The 22528-nt window shown below is 46.9% G+C and overlaps 1 long non-coding RNA gene across 6 annotated transcripts in view; it reads left to right on the top strand.

The window, feature by feature from the left end:
• LOC127492735 (uncharacterized) overlaps positions 1-22528 on the top strand; it is a 76098-nt gene that overhangs the window by 28330 nt on the left and 25240 nt on the right. The window contains exons 1-3 of one of the 6 annotated variants that reach the window (XR_016220804.1): positions 145-555; positions 17999-18102; positions 19564-19876. This is a non-coding gene — a long non-coding RNA (uncharacterized LOC127492735). Of the gene's footprint in view, positions 1-144; positions 556-5044; positions 5164-5200; positions 5511-17998; positions 18103-19395; positions 19877-22528 lie in introns of those variants that run through there. The other 5 variants (XR_016220806.1, XR_016220807.1, XR_016220805.1 and 2 more) reach the window with 5 other exon arrangements.

The following is a 22528-nucleotide window of genomic DNA, read 5'->3' as shown; positions in this document are numbered from 1 at the left end:
TGCTGGACATGAGAGGAGGACCAAGGGGTGGCACTGGCCTCCAAGCTTGGATCTGGCAGCGTCCAGGGCTGCTGCTAGTGGACAGAGTGCCTTTGTGCAAACTGCCCAACACCCACTACTTCCCCGGAAAATTAGCTACAGAGACATCCCTTCTTCAGGGGGACTGCAGCCTCTGCAGAGCTGAGCTGTGGTCCAGCCCCCTGAGCTTCTCTCCATCAGGTACCTCTGTGCAATGTTCAGATGTACCCTTGATGGGACCCTGTCACTGCTCTTGGAAGGAGTGTTGCAAGGATGTGACAGTGACACACAGAGAAGTGGCCAGAAGCCAGATAGGCTCAAAGGAGGCAAGAAGGAAGCAGTGACAGACTTCTCTTGGAAATAGTACTGGGTGCCAACTGGGTGAGGAGGCTGAAACCAGGAATGTTGTGAACCAAGGCAATGGGCAACGGATTTTCTTCTCCACCTGACAAACTTTTTGGAATGTCAGTTTTGGAGCCTGAAAGGATACGTATGTTCCTTGTTCTCCACCCTGCCTGCTTAAAATAATAGACTCAGGTAAGTAAAACTATAAATGAGATTTGAGAATTCTTTTCTCTGTTTTCTGTGTACTCTACCTCTTTATTTTCTTCTTTCTGAATTCTTCCGATCCTTCATACCCAACCCATGGAACGAAAGTAGTCAGAAATGGTAAGCATAGTGTCTCTAATTTTTAAAGATGCAAGGACTGTACATCTTCATGGTTTCATCTCCATTGTGTTTTGCAAGCATAAAGTGCTCACTAAAACCTAAAGCTCCAGGTTTGATTTGTTGAAAACTGAATAGCTGGGAGTGAAAAACTGAATGTGCAATTTCTAAATACTCTGGATAATTGAGAAAACAATTTTGGAAAACAAAATCGACATAGAATGCTAAAACTCTTCCAGTGGCTTGTTTCTATCCATGACCCTATGAAGCCGTCCATCAGAGCTCCTGGGAGCAGCAACCTTGACCTGTTGGTGGATCATGGCATCCTGCCTTGCCAGCAGTCTTACTGGATGGCAGTGACTAGTGAAAGGATGAAAAGGAGGTAATGGGAAGGTGAAGGAGGAAACACTAGGGGCCTGGCTAATTCACCCAGGAGGGAGCTACCGAATGACAGGACTGACATGTCAAGCCAATGGGTATTTCAGAATTTATATGGTAAGTCTATAGTTGTGTAGATTAGCATTCTGGGCAGCATAGTGTTCTACATGGCTGAGGATAAGCTTCTCAGGTATGAAACTTGTTTATGCTGATCATTTGGGGCAAAACTATTTGAAAATGTTTTCTAGACTAAGTAGACACGTTCAAAGTATCCATCTAGCTCATTATTAACTTGCCTTTTTTTTGAGAATATTTACTTTGCATAACAAATTACTCCAAGCCTTCAAGACTTAAAAGAACAAACATTAATTATCCCCCAGTTTGTGACTTAGCTAGGCCTCTTTGCCTCAGGGTCTCACCTAAGGTTGTGGTTAAGTTGTTGGCTAGGACACGTCTCATCTGAAGGTTCAGCTGAGGTGGGGCAGAGATCCACTGCCAAGCGTGCACAAGTGGTTGTTGGCAGGTCCTGATCCCTTGTCACAAAGGCCTTTGTGTAGAGCAACTTGTGACAAGGTGTAGGGTAGCCCCAGAGCACGTGATTCAAGAGAGTGTGTGCCTCCGATGAAAGCCACTCTAACCTAACGTGAGAAGTGACAGTTTCTTTTTTATTCATTAGAAGTGAGTCCTTTAGTCCAGCCCACACTCCAGGGGAGAGGGTCACACAAGGGTATGAAAACAGAGGCAGAAATTGTCTTGGAGTCGACCAAACACAGGCCCTTCATAGCTAGGTTTATTTGGATCACCTGCTGCCTCATTGCTTGGAATAGGGATGGAAAAAAAAATCCTCTCTACTGGGGATTGATTGGAAACTTGGGGCGCGTTAGCCAGTCTAGTCCTGAAATATAAACCTTTTGGAGATGTGGGGACACAAACCCAAACTTAACCCTAGAGCCAAGGCCACCCAACAACTCTCACTCAGTCTGACGCAGAGCCACCTCAGTTTACCTGTGACTGATGAATGAGGAAAATGTGCACTTGCTGCCATAAGGTGCTGAGGTTTGAAGCAGTGTGTTATGCAACGTTAATGCAGCAATAGCTGCCTGATACAAAATAATATTCTGGTAGACGGAATAATGCAGCCTCCCTTTGCCGAAGTGATTGAGGGTCTTGGGCTGGACAGCTTATCCTGGATTATTAAAATGAGCCCAGCATAATCATGAGCCTCTCGTGGGTGGGAGGCGGGAGGCCAGGGGAGGAGAAGGAGATGTGTCAACGGAGCAGAGGTGGAGAGATCTGAGCAGGAGCCAAGAAATGTGGACAGCACGGAGGGGTGGTTAAAGGAGAGCTTCTGCAGCGAAAGCAGTATTGTGGACACCTTGATGTCAGCCCTGGAAGATTCGTTTTGGACATCTGACCTCCAAAGCCGCAAGACAATAAGGCTGTACTTGACACCACTAGGTGTGGGACTTAGTTATAGCAGCAATAGGAAGTGAATAAATGCATATTAAGATTAAATGGATACTTATTATTTCTCTCCCTGCTGCACAGGAATATTTATATTTGGAGAATACATTACAAAAATCATCCTGCTAATGTATTCAGGGAGTAGCCATTTTTGAAGTCAATCACCTAAGTATATTTCCATTAACTTTTCATTTAATATGATGGAACAATCAAGACAGTAGCATTATTTTTAAAGCAGATTGTGAAATATCATCCCAAGGGAGAATAAAAATGTAATACACAGTAAGTCCTTTAGAATTTATATTAATAAGATATGGATAAGGTGGGCTAAAACTTGTCCAAATTAATGAAATATTAAAAATAAGAGGTATTTTATAAGAAATACAGATGTTTTCCTGTTAAGTTACATAAATGAACAGCTAGAGGAGGTCCTAGCTCCTGATGATTTAAATATGTATCTGCCAATGCTCTGCCTACAGAGATTTATGTCTAGAAAAGACAAAAAGTGTGGAGCCAGCACTGTGGCGCAGTGGGCTAAAGCCCCGGCTGAAGTGCCGGCATCCCATATGGGACTGGTTCTAGTCCTGGCTGCCGCTCCTCTTCCGATCCAGCTCTCTGCTGTGGCCTGGGAAAGCAGTAGAAGATGGCCCAAGTCCTTAGGCCTCTACACTCACGTGGGAGACCTGGAAGAAGCTCTTGGCTCTTGGCTTCAGATCAGCGCAGCTTCAGCCATTGCGGCCGTTTGGGGAGTGAACCAGCGGATGGAAGACCCCTCTCTCTGTCTCTACCTCTCTCTGTAATTGTCTTTTTTTTTTTTTTTTTTTTTTTTTTGACAGGCAGAGTGGACAGTGAGAGAGAAAGACAGAGAGAAAGGTCTTCCTTTGCCGTTGGTTCACCCTCCAATGGCCGTACCGCGCTGATCCGATGGCAGGAGCCAGGTGCTTCTCCTGGTCTCCCATGGGGTGCAGGGCCCAAGTACTTGGGCCATCCTCCACTGCACTCCCTGGGCACAGCAGAGAGCTGGCCTTGAAGAGGGGCAACCGGGACAGAATCCGGTGCCCCGACAGGGACTAGAACCCGGTGTGCCGGCGCTGCAAGGCGGAGGATTAGCCTAGTGAGCCGCGGCGCCAGCTTGTAAGTCTGTCTTTCAAATAAATAAAATAAGTCTTTTTTTTTTTTTAAAGACAAAAATGGTTAGAAGTTGGGGAAATCTGCTTTTTTTGTTTGTTTCTTTTTTGAAAGGCAGGAACATGCGTGCCCTCCTGCTGGTTCATTCCCCCAGGTGCCTTCGGTGGTGAGGGCTGGGCTGAGCTAGGTGGATTTGCACATTGGGAAGAAGCGGCAATCAGAGGCAGGTCTGGGACTCAAACCCCAGAGCCCCAGTGTGGATGCAGACATTGACCTCTGCACCAAACACCAGCCCTTCAACATTTACCGTTTCCTATAGGAGAGTAGAAAAAAGGTGGAGTCATGGTTCTGACTTCCAGGGGATTAGCAGATAAAACAAAATGAAATTATTGAACAGGAAAATGGCATAGCTTGAGACTGGTTGGTGACCATGGGAGTATCTTGGGTCAGGACCCAGAAGTCAATCACACATAATTTTTGGAGGTGCACGATGATTCAGGTTAGTTCACGTAGGAGGATTGGAAGCCAGGTGGTAAGTTCAACCTGGGAAGAGGCAGGTGTGAGAAACTGCAGTGGAAAAACAAGAAACATGACAAGAATCTAGCAAGGAGCTGTGGTTCCAGCATCGTGTCCCACCCCAAGCTATCTAAGCGTGTGGCATCTGCGCGGTCACGCTAAAAAGAGGTACAGTGTCTAGATGCACTACCTGACCAGATGAGCACTCGCTGCTGGGTAGGAGGTGCTCTCCAAATGGGCAGGAAGTAGGACTGTTTCGGATCCCCGACTTGAGGTGGCACTGTGGGGCTGAGGGAAAGCTCCCTTGTTCCCAGCATCAGGTATGCCTCCTGTACCTGAGGTATTTCTGGGGGTGGTGTTGCTCTGTCTCTTCGCCCTCGGGCCCCACCCCTAATATGTGACAAGTGCACCCAGGGAAAATGAGGGGCTGGACAGGGACAACTGTGAGCAGGACATTCTTTGCTGGCTGTTTCTGAACAAGCTCCTGGCTACTGGACCAAGGTCACAGAGGTCACCGGGAGGGGCAAGATGAGAACCCGGAACCTCCAAATCCAAGCCCTTGTGGGACCCCAGTCTTTTCCTGTCTAAATATAAAATGGAAGTAATTACTGATCAAACGAGCCACTGAGATGAATAATGAAAAGCTAATAATTGTTTTCCTTCCCCTTTAAAGAAACACACCACACTCAGACGCCCATTTACAGATATTTTCAGTTAAAATGTCACATAATATTTGTTATATCAGCAGGAGAATGGAAATCGAGTTGGCAGTGAAGCATTGCAGTGACAACTGTTACCTTGGAAACTGTAGTAAGCAATCATAATTACAATTAGCAAGACTCCCACTAAGTATACATAAATATTCGTGTGCCAGAGACGAGTGCCACGGAGATCAGACAGCAGAGTAAACCACGGGGCCACTGTGTCTTTCTCTTTGACATGTCCTTGTAAGATTCTACAGTTCGGCTAGGATACATCGCAACTTCTTTGAATGTAGGTGACTCCACTTCCTTATGTGCCGGGTTTGGGGTTTGTAGCATAATGACATTCGACATACAGCAGATTACAGTGACCCTTCGTTGAAGTACAGCCAGTCTTGAATGGACTTTTAAACAAAGCCTGATCTCAGAAGAAAATCAGGCAACTGTGAAGGATAAATGGTGCTGTAGCACAGGGAGAGGGGGCTCTGCGGGAGAGTGTTGAGACATGGCAGGAACAGGGAAAACACGCGAGTTAATCATCCTCTGCGACTTGGCTCTTGGTTCTTCATTACTGACATGGAAATGCTCCCTTGGATTCAGACTTTCCTGTCAAATTGAAAGAAGTCCGAGGAAGAGTGGGTGAGTGATTTGTTCTCACGGGGACACACCAGAAATGGCCTGCGCTTCGTGAATTCTTTTGTGAGCGGGGGAGAAAGGCCGTTAAGTCAGGAGTGCGTGTGTGAGCCTGTGTTTCTGTACACTTGTGGGAACAAAGCTTTGATGGTAAACATATCTTCAGAGCAAAACCATTGTTATCTTCAGGGCCACAGGGCACGCCAAAAACTCTATTCTCCTGTACACAGTGGAGTTTTCTGTTCGGCTTGTCTGAGCATGTTGGCTGCCTGGGGCTCTCCAGATAAACACGTGTTGTGAGTGGTTGCCATGATGTGAAGGGCAACGAGGGGAAAGAAATGTTGACATCCTTCCTCTGAGAGCAGAGGTCCTGACCTGCGCTTGAAAGAAGGCTGCTAAAGTGAGTACAAAAAAAAAAGTGACCTTGGAAAGACACTGAAATAATTGGAAGAACCATTTCAGACAGTGGCATTCTGTGTGGAGAGAATGGGGGAGGGATGGTGGAAGTGGGGACGCTGGACACCCAGCAAGCTGTCCCCCTGTCTGTAGACAACACGGAGGCCTGCGCTTCTGTGTCCCGTAGGAGCTCTTGTTCGCTAGCTACGAAGGCAGGCACAGTGCCCCGCTCTGTCCTCTGAGTTCTGAGCTCATGCCTGCTGTCTGGATGGTGCTGCTCCTCAGGAGCGGTAGTACATGCTGGGACAAAAGGCAGTCGGAACGCTTCGCCTCCTCCTTCCAAGGTCCCCAAACCTCATCACTCCAGGTCACCTGCTTCAGAGACTAAAAGGTGACTGGCACTGTGCAGGGCCCCATCAATCACAACCGTGTTACCAAAGCATGTTAAGTTCCCCCAAATCACCATTCAATCCAGGGTAGGGAAATAAATGTGCTTAAAATAGTTAAAATGAGAGCTTCATCTGTTGACTTTCTGCTGCGACTGGAAATGCAATTGTTTCTTTGAAGCCAGACTCTGTTCTAGGTTCTTTAGGAGAGAAAAAAAAAAAAAAAAAAAAAACGATGCCAAGGGTTTCTTCTTTTAACACAATAGTTCACAGTCTTGTTGGGAAGAGGGGTATTACACCCAAACTTGTAGTAATGCGGGTGGTGCGGACATATTGAGCTCCATGGAGTTCAGCTGGGGGGGGAGAATAGTAAGGATTGAGGTTGCTGGGAAAGCCTTCAAGGTGAGGGCCCTGGCCCAGTGGGGGACTTGTAGAGACAGACAGTGTGTGTGGAGGGGGACAGAGGTTAGGGCCACAGAGTGCCACGAAGACGCTTGTTTGGGAAACTAGCCAGGGGGCTAGAACAGAACTTGTGTCTGCCATCGTGTTGAGTTCACAGGTCAAGGCAGATGAGACCCCAGACAAGACCTCCAGGCTTTGACTGGTTTCCAAAGCAGCTCCACTTCTGGCCTCACCAATGTGACCCTCTCAACAGCTCTTTTATCCTGACTTCCTTGTTATTTTCCTTTCCTACCTCTCCTTTATTAACATAAGACTACAGAGAGTCTACGGATATATCACCATGACCAGATCTTCAATAAGAGTCCCAAGATAATGTAAGAGACTGAATCATCTGGAAAATAACAGTCGACTGCCATAGTTAAGGCTCTCCTATGTCCCTAGTACTTCACCATTTTTTAAAACAAGTTTATTAGAGAAATAGGTCCATGTACTAAAAAAAAAGGAAAGAATCACAAGTTAATGATGAAAATGAACAGCCTTTCAACCCTTCCTTCTCCATCCCAGTCTCATTCTCCTCTAGGTTCAGGCCTTGTAATAATTACCTCCATACTTCTAAGTAATAAACTTCCATTTCCTGATTTTATTAAAAAAAAAAAAACCTTAGACAATATATGTTGACTCTCAGTCATGAAAGACAAGGACTTAACTCCCTTATACCCCCACCTTTCTACTCTTAAAGTATTTAATCTTTACATTTTTTAAAAGATTTATTTATTTATTTGAAACGCAGAAATAGAGAGTAGGAGAGAGCTAGAGAGAGAGGTCTTTCATCTGCTCATTCACTCCCCAAATGGCTGCAATGGCCAGGGCTGGGCCAGGACAAAGCCAGGGGCCAGGAGCTTCTTCCAGGTCTCCCACGTGGGTGCAGGGGCCCCAAGTACTTGGGCCATGTTCTGCTGCTTTCCCAGGTGCATTAGCAGGGAGCTGGATCAGAAGTGGAGCAGCCAGGACTTGAACTGGCCCCCATATAGGATGCCGGCACTGCAGTCAGAGGCTTAACCTTTTACACCATAGTGCCAGCTATGTTATTTTTGAGCTATTTTACTAGATAATGTTGCAACAGCACCATAATCCTATTTTTATTTTATACTCTTTATCACGTATCTCTGTACCATTCCTCCCCTGCCAACTCCCACAAGTCTCAGCCATGTCTTAACTTTTTCATTAATGGTTAACATTTCCATCTGTCCTAAAACCATAATTAACTCTTACAAGCTTTTGTTATAGACTATATATAGATACAGTCTTTGAAATCCAAAGACTGCATTTTCATTATTATAACTCTGTGAATATTGTTCTCTGAAGCCAAGTTGTATGTTAGGAGTACATTTCCTCCTTTATGATCCTAATGAAATGTCCCCTTGGGCCACTGATGATGCAATTGTAGCTTTGAGGTCAAAAGTTGTTCCTGCTGTTATGTTTGCAATAATTGCTTAAACTCTAGGATGCTTCATAATCAAACCATGCATTTCTCAAACATCTTTTGACTCGTTGCTGTTGCCTTTCCCCCTGGGTTCTAATGGGCTCATGCTGCTCATTCATATTTGAAAGTAAAGGACAAAGTAGCTAATAGGGATTTCCTTGCCTCATGGAGGAGGGTCTTCCGCTTGATCACTGTGTACAGGCAGTTTGGGGGTACATCACACTGGCAGGCTTTGCCCTGCGGTGAGCAGGCTGGCAACCTCTCCTTGAGTCAAAATGAGGACTTATCTCAGGACAAAAGCATCCAATGCAGAATATCCACTTCTTCCAATCAATGGTTCACCTACTTTCCTTAAACAGGAACTTTCTAGAATTTTTGTTGGGGATAAATGCTGGACTGCCTATAGCAGGAGGCTGGAGGAAGGGAGGTGGAGCTCCCCAATGCAGCTGTTTTGCATGCAGACATTCAAAGAGTCCTCCTAAAAGCTGAACATTTTAATAAGCCCCTCCGTCTTCTGTGACTGCTCTAAGCTTGGGGCTTTGCAGGGGCTGCTCCGGGCAGATCAGCTTCCATCTTCTCTGCGGTCTCCTGGGTCGGGTATTTTAAGTCGTGATTCCATGTCTGTTTCATCCATCAGCAGGGACCCATCCACTTTCTAGTTTCAGAAGTCTGGCGAAATTTCTTATGTGTCAATCCAATAGACAATGTTGTGTCCCCCAGAAACCTCATATGTTGAAATCCTAACCCGCCGTGTGATAGTGTTAGGAGTGAAGCATGCATCTGTGGGAAGATGCACAGATCACGAATGGAACCTTCCCAAATGGGGTCAGTACTCTTGTAATGAAAGTCATGCCAGAGAGCTGTCTTGGAGTCTTTCCGCCTTGTAGGGATACGAGAAGTGAACAATAGGAAACCTGGAAGAAAACCCTTATCATACCCCAACTCTGCAGGCACCCTGATCTTGGACTTTCAGAACCGTGAGAAATAAATTGCTGTTGTTTCTAAGTCACTCAGTCTATGGTACCTTCTTGTAGTAGCCATAAGTAAGACAATCAGTTACCCACTTTCATGTCCTATGCCAGGTTTCAGAAGGTGAACAGGGCCTAGGCTCACTGCCACCTCTATCTGACAGCTCAGACCCTGGTAGTAGAATGCAAAATTCTTTTGCACCAAAATAAACCTATCTTGTTTATTTTCTATTTAGTTGAGAGGCAGAAAGAGAGGGGGAGAGAGAACCCTTTTGCATTGTTAGTGGAATTGTAGAATGCTGTGAAAAACAGTACAGGAATGATGACTCTTTAAAAACTTGAAAATCGAACTACCATATGATCCAGCAAACTCATTTCTTCTTCTACTTCTTTTTTCTTTTTAAGATTTATTTTATTTATTTGAAAGACAGAGTTATAGAGAGAGGTAGAGACAGAGAGACAGAGAGAGGGAGAGAGAGGTCTTCCATCTGCTGGTTTACTCGCTAAATGACCTCAACAGCCAGAACTGAGCTGATCTGAAGCCAGGAACCAGGAGCTTCTTCTGGGTCTCCCACACAGGTGCAGGGGCCCAAGGACTTGAGCCATCTTCTACTGTTTTCCCAGGCCATATCAGAGAGCTGGATTGGAAGTGAAGCAGCCGGGCCTTGAACCAGCACCCATACGGGATATGGGCGCTTCAGGCCAGGGCTTTAACCCACTGCGCCACAGCACCAGCCTGGAGCAAACCCATTTCTTGGTATTTAGCCAAAAAATTTGCAGAGAGTATGCTCCTGTTTGTAGCAACAGAATTCACAATACCCAAGTGGTGGGAGCAACCCAGATGCCCATGAACTGGAGAATGGCTAAGCAAAATGTGATGTATACCTACAATAGAATACTCTCTAGCTTTAACAAGGAATGAGGTTCATGGATGAACCTCAAGGACATTAAAAAAGCAATTAAAAGCAGTTAAAAAGCTGTGAGAGCTGTATGACTGTTTATGTGAAGGATGTACAGTGAAACTCATAGATATGAGAGGTAGAATGATGGTTGCCAGGGGCAGGGATGAGTGTTTACTGGGCACAAAATTTCAGTTGTAGAAGATTCTGGAAATGTGTTTCACAACAATGTGAACAATCTAAACTGTAAATTTATGGAAAATTTTATGATGTGTTTTTTCACTACAATAAAAAGTCCTTAGTTCCGGCCCCTGTTATTTAGCTTTCTCTATATAATTTCTTTTTAATGTGAGCTTTAAATGGTATTCTTTGACTTGTGCATATTGTGTAAACGATAGTTGATGAGCTTATGCCTTAGTGGTTAAGACTATCTCCAGGTGATTCTGTGACATAGCCAGAGCTGAGAGTCGCTCAGAAGGTTTCCCACACGTCCCTTCCTTCTAGGCTTCCACAGTCGTGTCACAGCTTTTCATTTAAAGATTTATTTTTATTTATTTGAAAGACAGAGTTAAAGATAGAGAGGGAGAGAGAGGAAGAGAGGGAGAGAGAGAAAGAGAGTATCTTCCATCTGTTGGTTGATTCCCCAAATAGCTGAATGGCCAGGGGTGGGACAGGCTGAAGCCAGGAACTTAGAACTCCATTCAGATCTCACATGTGGGTGGCAGGGGCCCAAGCACTTGGACCATCTTCTGCTGGTTTCCCAGATGCATTAGCAGGGAGCTGGATCAGAAGACCAGCCAGGACTTGGACTGGTGCCCATATGGTTTACTGCTATTGCAGGCAGTGGCTTAACCTGCTGTGCCACATCTCCGGCTCCAGAGCTCTCATCATTATGTACGTGTTGAACATGCTTCATTCAGCCTTCCCCAAACTCTGTCTACTGAGTCCTCTATAAATCCACAGGGGAATCTTGGCAAAAGTTCCACTTTGTGTCACTTTCTCCACCCTTGAAAAGCCATCAATAGGGGCGGGTGTTGTGGCACAGCGGGTTAAGCTACATGTTAAGATGCTGGCAAGGTGCCAGTTTGAGGCTTGGCTTCTCTATTTCCCACCTATCTTCTTGCTAATGCACCCAGGAGGCGGTAGATGATGGCCCAACTGGGAGACCTGACTCCTGACTTCTGCCTGGCCCGGTCCTGGCTGTTGCAGGATTTGGGGAGTGAACCAGGGGATTGGAGATCTCTCTCTCTCTCTCTCTCTCTCTGTCAGTTTGCCTTTCAAGAAGATAAAAAATAAACATTAAACATTTAAGAAAAGTCATCAATAGTTATTTTCCATTGCGTCAAACTCAAGAAATAGTGAATTGATTTGAGTTCCAGATGGGTCATTTACCAGTTACATGACTTTGTTAAGCAATTTAAAGGGATAACATACTTGTTGGATCTTTGCAGGTATCTGATGATCATCCTTCCATTCTTCCTTCATCCATCTGGTAGCCTGTTCCTGTCTGCCCACCCACTCCCTCCACACGCCCCCTTGCCTCCCTTTTCAACTCCCACAGCATCATGGGACTTTAAAATCAAACTTAACTTTTAATAATTTTTAAAAAGGATTTTACTTATTTAGTTGAGAGGTAAAGTTACGGGGGGGAGGGGGCGGTCTTCCATCTGTTGGTTCATTCCCCAAATGGCTGCAATAGCCAGAATTGGGTTGATCCAAAGCCAAAGGCAGGAGCTTCTTCCAGGTCTCTCACACGGGTGCAGGGGCCCAAGCACTTGGGTCATCTTCTACTACTTTCCCAGGCCATACAGAGAGCTGGATTGGAAAAGGAACAGCTGGGATTCGAACTGGCACCCATATGGGATGCTGGTGCCACAGGTGGAGGCTTAACCCACTACGCTACTTCACTGGCCCCCAAACTTTTAAGACCAAATTCAAGTATCACCTCTTACGTCAACAGTTTAGCCAAAAGAAACCATGCTTGTCTCTGAGCACTGCTAGTTTACTCTCAAACGATGAACTTGCTAATGACTATTTACCTTGCTCTGCTTCTTCGCCAAAGTGTGGGGGAAAATCAATTAAATGGAAACAGAAACTCAAGGACAAGAGAAGGAGGGAGCAGATTGAGGCCACCCTCTCAGAGAATTGAGGAATCACATCCTTTGCTTTGCAAATAGGCAGTCTTCCTGCAACACTTACAGTCCCGAGTCACACCTCACCTCACCTCCCCAACCCATGTATTATCCGACAAGTTACATATTTCACAAACCTGTAACATTGAAAGCTGCTGGAGGGCAAGGGTTGTGTCTTAAGCATCTCTGACCTTGAAGCCACATTGTCGGAAAGTGGTAACTATTTCGTGTGTAATGGAACAAATACAAGTATTCGCTGGCACTTCTTGAATGCATATCTACTTAGCCCTGCTCAAAGCCATTTACATTAAATCCTCTCTCAGTAGCCATAGGAATAATGAATGTCCTAGAAGTAGCTTCTTGTTACTACTGTTAGGGTCTGCAATGCGGAGTCGGAGAAGTAAAGTGACGCGTGCAGGTTTGCATAGCAAGCGCCTGGCAGAGGCTGGCTGAGACGTGAATGTGAGCTGTGTCTTCAGAACTCATGCTACCCTGCTGCCTCTCACTGATGGACGAACAAGCAAAATGTGAATGCGATCTTTAATTCTCTGCTTGGAATTGTAATTGTTCATATTTCGTTCCCAGTCGCAGACTATATTGATATTTTCTGTTTCCCTGTATTTCTAAACAAGTGAATGTCAGAGAGCCCCCTCCGTGTTGACCAGATGGACTCAGTGCCCTTCAGGGTCAGCACTGCTGTGTGTTCAAGCTGACCCTGCCACCTACTTGATGTGTGGTCTTGAACAAGTCACTTAACCTTTCCAGTTTCTCATCTTCATTTTCTATCATTGGGCATTTACATAGGATTTGTTGCCATAGTAATAGAAAATAATACTGACCTATCTCTCAGGAGTGAGTGTCGTGGGGATTAGCTAATTTACAGCTGTGAAGAGCTTTCAACATGTGAACTGCTAAACAACAGTGAGATCGTAAAGAGAATTTAAAACGCCATCAGCTCGTGCAGCGTGCCCGTATTTGATGCCCATCATTATATGTTTAACTATTAGTATTACTACTCATAATAAACTTTTATGGGGGTACTTTAGGTGGTTGAAGTGTTTTTATGAGAGCTAATTAGTTGTTTCAACCAGCTCTATGAGGTAGGTCAGTATTTTTATCATCCTTGTTTTGGAAATTACATTAAATCAGGGCATGCATCATTTAAGAAATCTTAAACTTCTTGATGTTTGGAAGCATTTTGCAACTGGAGACAGTTCTCATACAACTGTGGAACCTAACACAACGCTGCAGTGGGGGGCATGGGGGAGGGAATTACACTTTTACTTCTCCACATACAACACTGTCAGGTCTTTTTTATTTTTATCTTCTTTAAAGATTTATTTATTTGAAAGACAGAGTTACACAGTTACAGAGAGAGAGAGAGGTCTTCCATCTACTGGTTCATTCCCCAATTGGCTGCAACAACCGGAGCTGCGCCGATCTAAAACCAGGAGCCAGGAGCCTCATCCGGGTCTCCCACGTGGGTGCAGGGGCCCAAGGAGTTGGGCCATCTTCCACTGCTTTTCTAGGCCACAGCAGAGAGCCGGATCGGAAGTGGAGCAGCCGGGACTGAATTGGCGCCCATGTGGGATGCCAGCACTGCAGGCAGTGGCCTTACCCGCTAAGCCACAGCACCAGCCCCAGGTCTTTTTTTTATTTTGAATCATATGGGTGTTTGCATGCTGGTTTTCTGGTGGTTCTTTTGTGTGTTAGGGTATACTTAGGAAACCTGAGCCCACTCCAGATATTTAAAATAGAAGTTTTTTGATTATTTAAAAAAAACCCAATTTATTTTTTAAAGGATTTATTTAATTTATTTGAAAGGCAGAGTGACAGAGAGAGAGAGAGAGAGAGAGAGAGATCTTCTATCTGCATGTTTACTCCCCAAATGGCCACAACAGCCAGATCTGGGCCAAGTCATAGTCTGGAGCCAGGAATTCCATCTAGGTCTCCTGCATAGGTGGCAGTGTCCCAAGCACTAGGGCCATCTTCTGTGCTCCTGGGTGCATTAGCAGGGAGCTAGATCCAAGTGGGGCGGCCAGGACCACAGCCAGTGCTCTGGCATGGGATGCTGGTGTGGCAGGCAGTGGCTTAACCTGCTGCACCACAACACCGACCCCAAACAGAAGTTCAACACAAAGAATAGGTTACACAGTTTGGGGCTGGGCTGAACAGGCAGATGGGAGGATGGGAGCAGGGCAAGTGTTCTACAAGAAGAGGGCTGGCCTTTGTGAGATGGGTGGACACGGGTGTGGCGAGTACACGTGGGTCTCCCCTCCTTGCAGGCCTTCCCTGTGGTGGGATGCCACCACCTCCACTGCCCTGAAGAAGACGGGGCCAGGGTCCTGCCAGGCTGCAGACTGCACAGGGGAGGAACACAGCGTGTCTCTTCCTAAGAAAGCAGCCCCTCGCGTCAGCACGACACACTGCTGCCCCTACCCTCTGCTCGCCACTGCCCTGCTCACCCTGCCGGGCTCGGACACGCTGTGCCACCTTGTTTCCACAGCAGTGGTGTCTGGGACTCGGGTACACTCCTCCTGCCTGGATGAGATGGGGATAGAACAATGGAGAAAGAGGGCGGGAAGATGGGCTCAAAACTCAACCTGGGTGAACATGGGAACTGCTTGTGGCCACTCCTTCTCGGAACAAGGTAGGCACAGGCACACCACGATGTGGTCTGTAAAGACCCCTGACCAGTGCGCTGTGGAGAAAGTCTAAACCGAAAAGGCAAGGCGACTACTCAGACTCTTTGTGGGTCTCCAAAATGGCCGAGAGTTGCCGAGAAGAAACACAGAAGAGATCATGTGTGGAAATGAGTGACTTCAGCCTCACTTTCAGGCGTGGGGGCACAAAAGAGGGACGTGAGCCGGCGCCGCGGCTCACTAGGCTAATCCTCTGCCTTGCGGCGCCGGCACACCGGGTTCTAGTCCCTGTTGGGGCGCCGGATTCTGTCCGGGTTGCCCCTCTTCCAGGCCAGCTCTCTGCTGTGGCCCGGGAGTGCAGTGGAGGATGGCCCAAGTGCTTGGGCCCCGCACCCCATGGGAGACCAGGAGAAGCACCTGGCTCCTGCCTTCGGATCAGCGCGGTGCGCCGGCCGCAGCGCGCCGGCCACGGCGGCCATTGGAGGGTGAACCAACGGCAAAGGAAGACCTTTCTCTCTGTCTCTCTCTCTCTCACTGCTGGCGCTCTGGGCACGGAGAAGCTGCCAGAGCAAGTTGGGAGTAAAGCTGCCCAGCTGCTAGCACCCTCTGACCTTGCACCCTTGTTTCCTTTAGGTGGAAGTCGACAGGGACGTTAGAGGTGAGAGAGCCTGGGACACGTTGAGGGTAGGTTTCCAGCTCCAGTTCGGAAGGGAGAAGCGCAGGTGCAGGGCAGGGAGGCAGCAGGTGAGCCACTGGCCCCTCTTGCAAGGCTTGGGGAGATTCAGAGATGTGCTCCAAGACCTTTACGCCAGCAAGTGGCAGGCCTGAGATTCAAGCTCCGGCTTGTGGATTCCCAGTGCTCTCACCTTCCCAGTGGGGCTCGAGCAGCAGGTGGTAAGAATGTTCCTCTCTACCTGCCTTCAAGGGGCGCATAGGGGGGTGTCAAATGAAATCCTGTACATAAAAGCACTCGGTTATTGCTAAGCAACCCACAAATGCTAATTAGTGTTGCTACTTGTAATTAAGGTTTTTTTTTTAAAAATAAATAAATTAAGTTATTTGAAAGGCAGAGTTACAGAGAGTCACACAATGGCAGGAGCTGGGCTGGTCAGAGCCAGGAGCCAGGAGCTTCTTCCGGGTCTCCCATATGGCTATAGAGACCCAAGCATTAGGGCCATTGTCTGTTGCTTTCCCATGCCATAAGCAGGGAGCTGGACCGGAAGTGGAGCAGCAGGGACTGGAACTGGCACCCCTATGTGACACCGGTGCTGCAGGTGGTGGCTTAACCCATTGTACCACAATGCCAGCCTTTGTACTTAGTTTTATAAAAATGCATTCAAGTTTAGGATTAGATTTCTCTTCCCATAGAAAGAAGTTAGAACTTTTTTTTTAAAGATTCATTTATGCAGTGCCGGCATCCCATTTGGGCGCTGGTTCGAGTCCCCTGACTGCTCCATTTCTGATCCAGTTCTCTGATATGGCCTAGGAAACCAGTAGAAGATGGCCCAAGTCCTTGAGCCCCTCCACACGTGTGTTAGACCTGGAAGAAGCTTCTGGCTCTTGGCTTCGGATTGGCCCAGCTCTGGCGGTTTCAGCCATCTGGGGAGTAAACCAGCAGATAGAAAATATCTCTCTCCTCCTCTGCCTCTGCCTCTCTGTAACTCTGCCTTTCAGATAAATAAGTAAATCTGAAAAAAAAAAAAACAAAACAGAAAATGTTACAGGAATAAAACTCAATGCATTTTTAAAAAAGATTCATTTATTTATTTGAAAGGCAGAGAGAGAGAGAGAGAGAGAGAGAGAGAGAAATCTTCCATCCACTGGTTCACTCCCCAAATGGCCTTAACGACTGGGCTGAGCCAGGCTGGTTCAAGTCCCAGCTGCTCCATTTCTGATCCAACTCCCTGTTAATGCACTGGGAAAGCAATGGGAGGTGACCCAAGAACTTAGGCTGCTGCACCCTCGTGGGCTTCAACCTGGCCCAGCCTTGGCTGCTGTGGCCAGGGCTGGGGAGTGAACCAGTGGATGGAAGGTATCTCTCTCTCTCTCCTTTTCTCTTTCTGTATCTCTGACTTTCAAATAAATAAATAAATGAATCTTGAAAAAGAATAAAAGCAGAAGCAGCAGAGGTAGAACTCAGTCCTGTGCACTGTGACCTGGGATGCAGGTGTCCCAAGCAGGACCTTCACCTGCTGTGCCACAACACCTGTCCACCCTACCTTCTCTTTTAGATAAGAATCTTTGTGTTAATAATCCCAATGTCTAGAAAAGAAAACTGAGTTATTGAATAGTTGTATTAAATAGACAAGGAATGGATCTCCTGTCTCTTGACTTCCACTCTGTGAGTGGGCAGGGTGGTGTGTGGGAAGTAACATTTCTGGATAGGTAACTGAGGCAAGTTACTTCTCCCCTCTGAAGCTTAGCTCCTCATTATTTTTTATTTTTTATTTATTTATTTATTTTTTTTGACAGGCAGAGTGGACAGTGAGAGAGAGAGACAGAGAGAGACGTCTTCCTTTGCCGTTGGTTCACCCTCCAATGGCTGCCGCGGCTGGGGCTCCATGCTGATCCGAAGCCAGGAGCCAGGTGCTTCTCCTGGTCTCCCATGGGGTGCAGGGCCCAGGCACTTGGGCCATCCTCCACTGCACTCCCTGGCCACAACAGAGAGCTGGCCTGGAAGAGGGGCAACCGGGACAGAATCCGGCGCCCCGACCGGGACTAGAACCCGGTGTGCCGGCGCTGCAAGGCGGAGGATTAGCCTAGTGAGCCACGGCGCTGGCCAAGCTCCTCATTAATAAGACAGGAGTACTTGTCCTACCGCCTTAGTGTGTCAATTGGAGAATCAATCTTGTGAATGTGTGCTAAAGTGCTTGGCAAAACGTCAGGGACTCCCACTAAGTTGCCTTTTTGCCTCTTGGACTGTATCAAAATGTGGCTTCTGGAAACTTTGAGAAATCATTTACGAGGAAACAAGACTCCATAGCCTCCTATCATCAGTCATTCCCCGATGTCACGAGCTGTGCTTAATGTTTGGTTCTCCCCTCCCCATCAGAGACAGTGCGATTGCTCTCCTGGCCTGTTGTTTTCCCAAGCTAACAGCCTTCCCATTTGTATTGCTCTGAGAACGGCTATGTCAGAATCACTCGCCCTAACCCTTGCTTTCCATCAATCTCTTTTTGGCTGCAGAATCCCAAGGAGGGAGACAATATCCAAATTGCTTTCACTGCAATAACTCAGCCCAGACAAGAACAAAAACAATGACAGCACATCTAAACCCCAAGTACCGGATGGTGAGTGACTCCTGCGTGGGCAGCTGAGCAACCATATGCAGCCATCCTTGCACCACTCTGGTGTGTTTGTTTAAGCTGCTGGGCTCTGGGTGTCATTGCTGGGGATACTTTTTTTTTTTTTTTGCCTTCGAAGTGATCCAGTGTTGTCCTCCTCTGTAGGCTACAGAGTGTGTTCTGCCTTTGACTGAGCTGGGTTGGAATGGACTCTGCTAACCCTCCCTTCCTGTGAGGCTCCAGCAAATGGGGTGACTTAGGGTCAGAAGCAGATTTTGGATGAGGTCGACCTGTGAGGGTCCATTCTCCTGCCCAGGCTGATAACCTGGGCAGTTACATTTCCTCCTGTCCAGTGGTCCTGGTGTGAACTGGCAGAGGGACCCAGGCAGAGCCTTGTGCTTCGTGGTTTCCTGAGCATCCCCTTTAGTGTCAACGAGCAGTATCTAGGAATGCTTTGTCACACAACAGTGGCTGAGTGTGCATTACATAGGCTGGAGCAAGGTGATGGACAGTAAGGGTCCCATTAAATCCTGCCCTCAATAATTCATGGCTTGGGGAGGAGCTATGGGGCAGACCACTTGGACTCCAAGTTCTCAATGCCATAGGTACTTCAAAAACCACTTGTGGGTAAATAATACAAGTCTCCAAAATTAGTGTGCTTACCAAAAGGCAAGTATACCCCAAGGAAGCATTTCTGTTTGAATTTAATTGATTTAAAATTAGTGTTCCATTCTTTTGATGGCTCCATTCTTGTTTACTGGGAAAACATTCGCAGCAAAACACATAGTGCGTGTGTACCTGGGCGCTGATAGCCTCACTGGCAAATACTCCTCACCACAGCGCCTGGATACATATTTGCCTCAGAGACCTGGATCGCTCGAAAGGAACCGTTGAGGTCTCCCAAGGAAAGCTGTCTTTACTTGACAAGAATGATGCCAGCTTTTCAAATCACCTTTTAGAGCAGTTCTAAGGTTGAGCCATGGCCTCTCAACCATGGCTACGGAACTGTGGAAAACAGGAAATACTCTGTTACGAAAGTGTTGCTATTCGGCTGCATTGCTGCATCCCCCTTTATTTCCTTGATTTTTTTGAGGGGAAAGGGTAGGAAAGGAAGACAGAGTGGATTTGTTGTTGAACAAAGTCTTTGCCTAGAAACAGATTTTTGTTGTTGTTTTAATCCTTTGGTTTCTTCCCCATCTGAATGAAAGAGCTTATTCTTAGGGGAATTCCCAACATGCAGAGGATGCTAAGAAATGGGTGATGGCTGCATGCACTCCTTTTAGATACAGGATCTAATTTCACTTACGGTTCTGTTCTTCCAGCAGTTTCACTGTACACACACACACACACACACACACACCCAATGCTTGCTCATTGTGGGCAAAGTGGACAGAAAGAAGGAAATATGTATCAGCCGCCTTAATCTAACCACCAGAGGTAATTAAAAAAAAATTTTTTTTTTGACAGGCAGAGTGGACAGTGAGAGAGAGACAGAGAGAAAGGTCTTCCTTTTGCCGTTGGTTTATCCTCCAATGGCCGCTGCGGCCGGCGCACTGCGCTGATCTGAAGGCAGGAGCCAGGTGCTTCTTCTGGTCTCCCATGGGGTGCAGGGCCCAAGGACCTGGGCCATCCTCCACTGCCCTCCCTGGCCACAGTAGAGAGCTGGACTGGAAGAGGGGCAACCGGGACAGAATCCAGCGCCCCAACTGGGACTAGAACCTGGTGTGCCGGCACCGCAAGGCAGAGGATTAGGCTATTGAGCCGTGGCGCCGGCCCAGAGGTAATTTTTAAATGTAAAATCTTCAATCTGTAACTTACAATATAATACTTTAGTAACAATGGGGTTATATGGGCTGTCCTTGATGTAAGTTTTATTTACTTTTTGTCACTTATTATACGAAGTGCTTATTTCCATCTTCCATGTTTAGCATTATTATATTACCAGCTTCTGAAAATTTTATCATGTGATGTACCAGTCCTCTATTGTTAAACATTTTGAATACTTCCAATTTTGCCTAATTTCTACATAATGGTAAATATCTTGGTAGCTACCATTTTTTTTAAGAGAAATGACTGCAGATGGAACATCTGAAATAAGGGATACAAAAAACATTAGGTTTTTGATATGTGCCCTTGGATTTCCATCCATAAGTGTGCCAGTTTGATCAGTAGAAACCTGAGAGAATGATCTTTCCCTACACATTTACCAATGGCAGGCATTTAAAACCATCTTTTCATTCCTAAGGGAAAAATAGGATAAGGGGTAGATCGTGCAAATCCTGTGCAGCACTAGCAACACGGATGAAGATAGAATTGGTACCTGGTGCTAACTGAAGTGAATTCCCCCCAAAGTCGATGTATCGAAGCTTTAGTCCCTACTATGAGTGTATTTGAAGATGTGACATTGAAGGAGGTAATGAAGATTTAATGAGGTCCTAAGTGGGGCTTTAAGTCTTGATCCAGTTGGGCAGGTGTCCTTATAAGAAGAGGAAGAGACATTTTGGGAACTTGCTGCCTGCGTGCAGGTACGGAGGAAAGGCCCTGTGAGCACACAGAAGGAAGGGGCCGTCTGTGTATGGCGGGGCGGGGCGGGGTGGGGGCTCACTGGATGCACCTGCTGGCACCTTCATCTTGAACTCCCAGCTCTCAGCACAGCTTCCAGTTGGTGAGCCCCCGGCCTATGCTGTGTTTTCGGTGATGGTGGCCTGAGTGAGCTAATGTGGCACCACTGATGATCTTTGACAAAACCAAGGCATTCAGCATGTTCGGAGGCTCCTCGGGGGGTACTGAAAAAGCACAAAACCAATACAATGGAAACGCTACGCGGGGCCCTGAGATCACGTAGATGGAGGTGGGGCTCTGAGCTGGTGCGGCTGCACAGGAGGAGGTACAGCCTGCCACACCTGAGAGCCATGCTGGCACTTATTTATCTATTTATTTATTTATTTTTGACAGGCAGAGTGGACAGTGAGAGAGAGACAGAGAGAAAGGTCTTCCTTTTCTGCTGGTTCACCCCTCAATGGCTGCTGCCGCCAGTGTACCGTGCTGATCCAAAGCCAGGAGCCAGGTGCTTCTCCTGATCTTCCATGTGGGTGCAGGGCCCAAGCACCTGGGCCATCCTCCACTGCCTTCCCGGGCCACAGCAGAGAGCTGGACTGGAAGAGGAGCAACTGGGACAGAATCCGGCGCCCCAACCGGGATTAGAACTCGGGGTGCTGGCGCCGCAGGCAGAGGATTAGCCTATTGAGCCCCAGCTCCGGCCTTATTTATTTATTTTTAACAGAGCTAAAAGGGCACCCGCCTGTGCAGCCGCTGAGCTGAGGGCTTGCCTTTTATTTCCATGGCATGCCTGGCCCTCCCTGTATAGGGGAAACAGTGTGTAAACTAACACAACTTCTGCATTTTGCTGACACAATTCCCCTGCATACCAATCATCTAGAACTCAATTGGTGTTTTAGAGAAATGTGTCACAGCAGAGCTGAGGGTACCACAGCTTCCTCACCTGACATTTAAGGAGGCTGGGCCAGATGGTGAGTTATTACATCTGTGTGCTCAGCAATACCTAGGCTATATCATGTCCTCTTCCAGTGCTGGAAGCCGGCCTTGTGGTGCTGGAAATCCAAGTGGGCTCAGCTACTCCCCCTTCCTTGTTTTCACAGAAGAGCTCGGGTTTTTATGTGTTACGAATGATTTGATTTGGAGGAAGGGTCTACTAGGGACTGAAGGTTTGTGCCCTCGTGGTCCCACTTTCACAGTTGAAATCCCGCCCCCCCCCCCCCCCCCATGACATTGGTGCCAGGAGGTGGGGCTTCGGACAGACACGCAGGTTCTTAAGAGTGGAGCCCTCCTGGGTGGGATTAGTGCTTGTGATCAGAGGCTGTCTCCATCTTCTCGCCCGTGAGGGTACAAGAACAGGTGGCCGTCTGTGAGCTGGAGGACGGCCCTCACAAGAGCCTCACCCTGCTGGCGGCCGCCACCTTGAGGGGCAACTGTAGTTCATGCATCACCCCATGATGGTTCTGCGGTCAGAAGCCCGAACTAAGACAAGGGCCTTCATGTTAAGAGGTTTGAAAACATTAAGATAGGGGGAGATGTGGGCACTTCAGAAAGTTCATTGGAAATGGAATGAAAAGATAAATTAATTTTGGTGTTAACAGTTTTTGGAATCCATGCATATGAAAGGTCTTCAAAAAGTTCATGAAAAAAATGAATATGATGAAAACACTATGCTTGGATTTTGGATTTTTTTTTTTGCATCACAGTAAATTTCTTTTTTAATTCCATTTTCCAGTAACTTTTAGAAGTATCCTCCTATTAAACTCTCTTCTGCTTCTAATTCTGTGATCTTTAAAATTGGTTTATTACCTTTGTGGGACTTTGAATATTTTATACTCTAACATACATATTTCTTATCTAGTAATAAGGGTATGTA

The sequence above is a fragment of the Oryctolagus cuniculus genome, chromosome 14 (genome assembly GCF_051225735.1).
Source record: "Oryctolagus cuniculus isolate XC-2025 breed Fujian yellow rabbit chromosome 14, ASM5122573v1, whole genome shotgun sequence".
Lineage (NCBI taxonomy): Eukaryota > Metazoa > Chordata > Mammalia > Lagomorpha > Leporidae > Oryctolagus > Oryctolagus cuniculus.
Note: the sequence above shows the minus strand (reverse complement) of the source record. Positions and strands in the feature narration are given on the sequence as shown.